General features: G+C 39.7%; 1 long non-coding RNA gene across 2 annotated transcripts; it reads left to right on the top strand.

The window, feature by feature from the left end:
- The first annotated feature begins 4510 nt into the window (after positions 1–4510).
- Positions 4511–8441, top strand: LOC107078722 (uncharacterized). Of its 2 annotated transcripts, none has more exons than XR_001479694.2 (5): positions 4511–4525; positions 6540–6674; positions 6799–6826; positions 7120–7142; positions 8047–8441. It is a non-coding gene; the product is annotated as an uncharacterized lncRNA (long non-coding RNA). The 2 variants fall into 2 exon arrangements; XR_001479693.2 differs by lacking the exon at positions 4511–4525 and adding an exon at positions 5583–5597.
- The last annotated feature ends 294 nt before the right edge of the window (positions 8442–8735 follow it).

Raw genomic sequence — 8735 nt, 5'->3', positions numbered from 1 at the left:
GGAGTCTGGTTGCCCTTGTCACACGTGCCACACGAGTTCGATTGTTATTGCGGATGAGGTACCAGCACTTGGCAGGATTAAACATTAAATCTTGATGCGATTTAGAGCATTTTGGGAGATAAGAGGTTGAGAAAGAGAAACAGGTCATTATTCGCAGCATAAGCTAATGTGTGGCTTGGTCCCTTGAAGCCTGTTAAATTCTTTGTGTCACATATAGATCACACTCTGTCAATACATCACATTTTTTATATACAGATATGCAACATTTATAACCCATGTCCAATGCATCTTGTTGAAAAGTATGCAAATGACTAAATACGCCACTGTAAGTTGAGCCTAAAGCACAGAACAGGTTTGTTATTAAAATGGAAATGAAGCACAGATGAAAGGTGATTTCAAAAAGTAGTTTTGCACCTGCTGCACAAATAGTTATTGGAGGCACAGAAAGTTTCTATAACTAAAATGTTCTCATTTGAAAAATGTCTATATTACACAGGAAGCCTTCATTTCTGTTCCACTCTTTCAGCTTTAAAGCTCAATTGCAGCTTTAAACATTTTCCATTCCTGTTTGATTGGGTGATCTGTGACTTGCATTAGAAAATGGTAGCTGTTGCTAAGCTGTACTCACTGCATCTATCACTGAGCATAAAATTAAGAGGATTTTTAGTAATGTGCCATTAAAAAACAGAAACAAAACAAGCCTACCACTACTTCAGCACTGTGTTTAAATGTCACACAGAGAATGTTCTTCACTGCAGCCATCAGGAAAGTCACATGCTGCTTCAGCTCAGCACCTCTCTTTCACAGGATATGAATTAATCATTCGACACTGACAGCAGTCGAGGTCTTCTTAAATGCAAAACAAGCCAGCTGTGAGCTTGAAAATACTGATTAACTTTAAATATTCCATCAACGGGAAACATCAATGAATGAGGATTTCCCATTAGCCTGGTTTGCCTAAGTAAACCACTCAGTGCTTCTACAGCAGCACCAGAACGAGGACTGGGCATGGCTGAGAATAATTGGGGAGAACTGATTTTCCTGCTCCCACTGAAATCGGAAGGATTTTCAGAGCCACATTTCAGTATGAGAGATGTAGAAATACATGGACTCATGCATTGGATCAGAATTTAAAATGAGCTGGCTAGTCAGGTAAAAAAGATGTAACCAACAGTTTCTGTATCATAAGGGGTTTCCACATGGTAAATGCTGTAGTTCATAAATAGCAAGGTACTATAAAGACCAAAAACATTTACTGCTCTAATTGTGATAATCTAGGAGTGGCAAGCATCTACAAGGCTTTTTTTTCACAGATACGTCATTTAATCATATCTGGAAGAAAATTCAAGCCAATTTAATAAAAAGACTGGTTCAAGGGATTACTGTTCCAGCCACCAGCAAGTGCGACTGCAAAGATTGAGCAATTTGTTATACATGCAGCATAGCGCATGATGTCAGGAAACTACTCTATATAATGCACACAAGAAATGGCAAGCACCTTGTGAAAGATCTGTTGAAAGCACAAAAACAAAACCCACAAGCAAAAAAAAAATCGGCACAACTCCAACCACCATCCCTCGAGCGACAGAGCAGCGCCTCTGCTCTCAGAGCTGAACGGCCGAGCTGTGAGGGGAGGGAGTGATGGTCAGCTGGCTCCCAGCCCTGCAGCAGCTGACGCCAGTCTGAAAGTGGGGGACACTGCACTTGCTGAGGACCGACTTTAACATAGCTTGCCCAGTTCCTTTCAAGAACAAACTGAGTTTTGGAATAATTGAGCTCTTCAAAATACAAAATCCTCATAAGACTGAGGATCTCACTCGACGATCTAATAAGGCTGCCAAGTTTCCAGACCATAGTAATTTTGCTGTAGTTGCTTTCCCATTTGCTATTTTTACTAGTGGTAACAATGCAGTCAAATCACACTTCCTTGTTTGCAACAATCTGTAGCAAGCATGAGAACATGCATTGCATCATGGGGAATTATTCTGTAACAGTATTAACTTATTATGTTCTTTTGTACATTTCCTTATAAATGGAAAATAGATAAAGATGAGTGAAACGTACATTGTACACATTTACTCCTGATTCTAGCAGTACTAAATTTGAAGTAAAAAACTAAAAAGAGTAGTATTATATGGTTGACCCACTAAAAGCACAAATTAATATCTCAGTTTGTAATAAATATAAAATTGCTTTTCATTATTTTGTTACTTCTGGTTTAATGAAATGCTCTCTCAATAGACAAAATATGCACATCTATTGTTGGTAGCATAAATGCAGTTTCAATAATTCTGTGTTAATAGTTTAAAAGCAGCTCTTCATTTCTACAGAGTGTGTAATTAGCACATATACATAAATTCACTGCCACCCATCCTGGAGAAACTCTGTCTTCTCTGAACAGCAGCTAGTGCTAATTTTCTTTCTATATAAATAATAGCTGTAATGAAAATGGAGGCCTTCCAGGTGGTGTTAAAACAACACAAAAGCCCATCTATCGCAAATGAATTGCATTCTCAGACAGAGCTCCACTGACAATCCCAGCACTGCACTTAGTGACAGCCGAGACAGAATGCATCATCAGCCACTGCCAAGCAACAGTCTGTGCATAACTATCACACCTTTAACACGACAGAATTGGTTTTCTGGAGGAAAAAATCATCAGCTTGGTAATTAGCATCCTTTAAGAACAAATACTTTCCAACATTCATACAGCATTATTAAGTAATACACCACCTCTTCACATGTTAAGTAATCAAGTAACATGAGAAGGCCAATCAAACTACTGTATGTATTTTAGCAAAATGTGCTTTCCGTCCCATTACGTCAAGCAGGTCTGTGAATTGACTGAATCGCCGATGCGTGAGCAAAACGTTTCATAGGAATCGGTTTCTTTGTTGATGATTTCTGGGTATCAGCATCCGTGCACCGGACTTGAATGGATCATGCCAGCAGACCAGGCCCCTGGTGGACTGCTGAGCCTGCTGCTTCTCACCCCGCTGAGCACCAAATCACTACTGTGAAGTGGAGTCTTCACATTGACCTACCTGCTTGCTACCTGCTTCTGCACTTGGTCCTTGCTTTCAAAAATATCCAACCAAGAGTATTTTCTCAACAACAAGAACAGAATTTTATAGTCCATTTAGCAGTGTCTCTTCAATGTGTGTTTAAGAGATTGGGCCGTTAATTCTGACTACACAGCCCTTAATAGGTGATTAATGTATGAACAGACACAGATACAATGAGTTATTAACCTTCCTTTTCCAGAGAGCACAAGACAGGTTACAAATAAGAGATAAGAGGAGGCCATCTGGGCTCTCTAGTCTGTTTGGTAGTAGGTTATTGATCCATCCAGATGTTTCCTGAAGAAGGCCAGGGTGTCAGCTTCTACAACATGGCTGGGTAGCTTGTTCCACACTTTTACAATCATGAAAGTAAACACGTCTACTGTTCTGGGCTTTAATAAATGTACTACTAAATAGTTTATGCCTGTGTCCTCTGTTTCACGCTTTCATGTTGCCTGGTTTATTCTGAAGGAGTCTGCTCAGTTGACTTTGTCAGTGCCTTTGAGGATTCCGAAAACTTGTATCAGGCCCCCTTTCTGGTCAAGACTAAAACGTTTCATTTCCGTCAGCCTGTAAGGCTAGGACATTCTTTAAACCCATCTGGTTGGCTTTCTGCTGACTAATTCCACAGCAACAGTATTTTGAAGGAAATATCCCAGAGGTCTAGGTCCTTCCAGTGGTCTCCCCAGGACTGATTTTGGGAACCCCTAAACTTTGAATCCCAAGGTGGCAAATGTGTGCCCTTGCGCATGCTGAAGCAGCTGCCTACTTGAACTAATGTGTGCCCTTATATGCATTGTGAAGATAACAGAATTCTAATTTATTTTTTTCAAATGTTATTTAATAAAAGCAGTATTCATCTTTTTTAGAACCGCCATTTGGATACTGAGCAATTCACTCATCTCCTTAACAGAGTTTAGCTTTTAAAAAGACAACATACACTGCTTTCAGCATTTCTAAAAGACATCATAACAACAGACTTTCTAAACAAAAGAGAAGTATCAAATACATAATGTAGTACTTAATGAAATGATATAAACAGTCTTCTGTTTGTGATTTCATGCTGTGTTTCTTTCTTGCACTGGTACTGTCACATTTGAAAAAAATATATCAATGCAGTTTGGCAAAAGTAAGCTTTGTTCTTGAAGATTAGATTGCACACGAGATTTGCAATGAAAACATGCATCTGTCAACTCGGAAAACAAAATTCTCAAGCCCCTTGTAAACCTCAAATGTTCTGCAATCAAGGATAATATAAGGTTGCTAACTTCAGTTTCCTCCTGCGCATGTTCTGTAAAGCAATTATTCACGCTCTGTACAGCCCTGGCTTTGCTCCAGTATAAACAATTTAGCAGAACAGAGCTCTTCTCGAAGAAGGAAGTCAAGGTGTCTGGTGCTTAAGCCCTTTTGTTTTAAAGGTCGTTGTCGCATGAAAACTGTTGAATGCCCTCAGCGGGCATGAGGTAAATTACATGAAGCAAATCTACAGATGTATTGTGAAAATAGGATGAATTTTATATTTGTTACATTTTGATGCAACTGTTATACCGCGTAAGGAAACTTAAGTTGTGGGAAAACAATTTTAAATACGGCCTTTTGCAACTTAAATATTTTTTTATGAGACTGCAGAAATCTTAATGTAGGTAGAATCTTCCTTCCTACGTTTAACTTGGCACGTACAGCACATCAGTTTTAATTCGGTCATCTGACACCTTCAAGGCGAATTACAGTGGTTACAAGAAAGTGGTAATGCAATGCATTTTGAATACCAAAAATAAACGGGAAAATTCAACTTTAAGACGATCTTATACAAATCCTATAAAAATCAGTCGGTGTTTCAGTAGGCAAAAATATTTAAATTAAATATTTGTAGAAATATAGTAGAAAAAGTCTAAGTTGCATGGCATTTCCCAAGTGTGAGACCTCTTCAAACTACATTTAACCATCTTAGGTAACAACGCGAGCAGTGGGAATACAGTTAACACATAGAGTCCTTTAAAAAACAGGCTTTTACTGTCTTCTAACGCCCGCTAGTGGATTATGATCAAAATAACACCCCATAACTCCAAAAACTTACATGTATTTTTTATGTACTCTTTTTTACTAGTTAAAATCTAGAAATGCATTGCAGCCATGATATTTCAGCTGATGCTAGACGCTTTGTTGCTACCCGTCTTTGGGTAGCAGCAGTGGTTTGGACTCCTGACTGAGAAACACCTGGTTAAATTCAAGTTTCAGCAATTCGTTCACATCGCCCCAGTAAAAAGCCTGCTTCCGGTTATCGCTGCAGAAGTCAACTTTTGTGTTCAGTTGATTTGTCTGGTTAAATTAAAGCGTGAACAATACGTTTTACTCGCCATACGAATAAATAGAAAAAATAACTAAAACGAAAACAAAATTCCACTGGAAACCCTGTCACGCCATTCTTTTATTCAAGGGAAAAAATTAGCTCTTAATTTGAAATGTCAGCAGAGATATCGTAGGGTTTTCAAAAAAGAAGACGGGGGGATAATCGACACTCAACATGCCTCCAAAGTAATTAATCTTTATTACTTTTTCTAATTAAAAAATCAATTTAAACAGTTTAGTTTTTATTCAACCTCTTAGTAAACTTTTAAACAGTTACAGGATTGCTATTTCTCTTCTATAATGGCAAACAAGGAAAAAAATATAGCCGTATTTTACACTTAAAAGTTTTTTTTCTTCATTTTAACACAACAAAAGTCTTAACATCTGAGGAAGAAATGAAGACGTCATAACTTAGGAGAAGTCTCATCGGTTGCAAAAACTGATTAATTTTAACGAAACATTTTGAAAAATAATTAAAACAAGTTAAACATTGTTATTTGTCAGTGCTATAAAAAACACCCACACACACAGAAACCCTTTTCAAGCTACGCTGCGTGTAAGTTCAAAACATCTACCGGTATGCGTGGAAAGAACGAAAATACTGTAGTTAGGCCTATGTTTGTTTACACAGTCTGAGTAACGAGCAAAACACAATCCAGGACATTTTTGGAATTGTATAAATCCCAGCCGCACCGTTATTTTAGGTCTCAAAAAGAGGACGTCTGGTCAACCCACTGCTGCTCAGCAGTGTGAGACTGGAGAGTACCTGGAGACCTACTGGGAAAAACCAAGGCTGCTGTTGGAAGAGGTGTTATTGGGGCCAGCAGGGGGCGCCCACCCTGCGGTTTGTGTGGGTCCTACTTCCCCAGTATAGTGACGGGGACACTACACTGTAAAAAAGTGCTGTCTTTTGGATGAGACGTAAAACTGAGGTCCTGACTCTCTGTGGTCAATACAAATTTCAGGGCGGTTCTAGAAAAGAGTAAGAATATTACCCCGGTATCCTGAGCAAATTCCCTCCGACCTTTATCAATTATGGCCTCCTAATAATCCCATTGTCAGCAACTACTGCTGCACGCTGTATTGTTGCGCATTTGATAAATAAACTTTGATTTGATTTGTATGTAGCAGCAGCATGTTGCTTGCATGAAACCCACCCTTGTGCGACAGGAAGTAAACCTTGCTCGTTGCTAAGGAGATGGGCTTTCTACATCCGGTTCATTTGCTTCATTCTTCCGGGATCGGTGGTTTCGCTGCTGGCTGGTAGGTAATGTTTTTTTCCTCAGGTTGTTGGTTTTTAAATCCATTTCAATCGAATGTGATAACTGCTTACGCCGAAGTGTTCTTTTCCTTCTTTTAATGATTTATGTTCTTACTTTTTTTCTAGGTACTTTCTTTGAGCCATGAGGGCTAAGGTAAGGAAAGAAAGATCAATTGTATGAGAAAGCAATGTGTCGTACTTCTGTTTCAAAGATGTTTAACAAAGACCTGATATTGGAATTTAATTGTTACAGTTCTATAATAATTGTTTTAATTGTGAAATGTGTGTTGTTTAAAAACATAACATTTGTGGCGTAATATAACTTGCAATAGATATTAACTACTCGCGAGATGTATGACGTGCTTAGTAAATAACCTTCAGAATGAAGAGCTGCAGGAGAGGCGGTCTTAAATTGCTTTACTTAAGAGTTTTTCCTTGTTTCCCCAGTGGCGAAAGAAGCGAATGCGCAGGTTTGTACAACATTAATTTGATATGTCTACAGTCATTGTTAGCATCGTAACGCACATTACACGAACTACACGTGGAGTGTGATGAGAGTAAATTCTTCGAAATGCGTTATGTGTGTGAAGTGTGTTCTGGAGGGCATCCTCTGATCGACTTTAATTAGGATGTTCTTTTTCATTTTGAGACCTTATCCTGGTTTGTGACAAGCAAAGTGGTCATCTTGTCCATTCCAGTTTCCAAATATCCTAATCACTAGTACGCTGAACACACATTAGCTCTCAGTGGGAAGGAGAGCAGAATGATGAAGCCAGTTCATAGATGGAGGTTATTAGGAGGACCTTGCTGAAGGATGGTGCCATTTTTACAGTATAGTCACTCCATCATGCTGGGGCATTAGGACCCACACAGACCTCAGGGTGAGCGCCCCCTCCTGGCCCCTCTTACACCTCTTCCAGCAGCAACTTTAGCTTAACCAGGAGGTCTCCCATCCAGGTACTGACCGGACTCAAGCCTGCCTAGCTTCAGAGGGTTGTGAGTTTGCAGGGTGATATAATGTTTATTAGCCCTATACAATTTCTTGCATTAGGAATTCGTCTTTTCGCACACCCCAGCTTTTCTCCATGAGATACACAGATGAGGAGAGAGAAGCTGGGGGTCAGAGTGCAGGGTCAGCCATTTATACAGCGCCCCTGGAGCAGTTGGGGTTAAGGGCCTTGCTCAGGGGCCCAACGGAGTAGGATTCCTCTGCCGGCCGCGGGATTTGAACCGATATGGCTGCTGGCAAACTTTCATGAAAAATGCTACCGCTCTGCCTGTTTCAAGTTAAACAAGTTCTGGAGTAGCTCAGTATTAATCTCAGTATTTGTTAAAGAGTTTCCAGTGGCTAACCTTGGTAGTGCTTCCTTCCAGACTGAAGCGCAAGAGGAGAAAGATGAGGCAGAGGTCTAAGTAGAAGATTTCCGGTTACGTTGCCTGATGTGATGTGGCTACTGACTGGATGCAAGACCTCTCCTGAGCTTTTGACATCCTTCAAAAACCTCTTACTCCTTTGATTCAACACTATAAAGACTGGTTCATTTCCCACGTGATCTTGTCTGGTTTGATTTGGAACCTCGTTTTCCCTCCCCTTTCACCTTCATGTGCTAAATAAATCATTCATTCGTCTGGGAGCTGACCTGAGCCATGTTTCTTAATTAAGGGGGGAGCTTATTGTAAATTGTATAATCGGATTGCTTCAGAAACTGTATCGAAGTGCTGATGTTTGTTGGCTAATGTTGAATGAATAAAATGAACATAGAGAGTTATCTGGCTTGTTTTTGCTCTAAAATTGTGAGTGACAGCAGTGGGGTTTAACAGGGTTTGTCTCATGCATAAATCATGACTTTCCAGTAATGCCCAGAAGAGGGAGCTGATGCCTCAGAAATTGAGATTTAAAAGGTTGTCCCTGCTTAAAAATGCACGAGTTTCACTGGCTTTGTAATAGCTTTGAAAGAATGCTTTTGAGGAGCAAAGAAGCAAAATTGGGCAAGTCTTCTATTCTGTCAATAATGCAGGAACAACTGTATTGGTAAAAGCCCCCAGTAACAGCCTCTTTTTGA

The sequence above is a fragment of the Lepisosteus oculatus genome, chromosome 12, assembly GCF_040954835.1.
Source record: "Lepisosteus oculatus isolate fLepOcu1 chromosome 12, fLepOcu1.hap2, whole genome shotgun sequence".
Lineage (NCBI taxonomy): Eukaryota > Metazoa > Chordata > Actinopteri > Semionotiformes > Lepisosteidae > Lepisosteus > Lepisosteus oculatus.
This window is presented reverse-complemented; position numbering and strand designations above follow the sequence as displayed.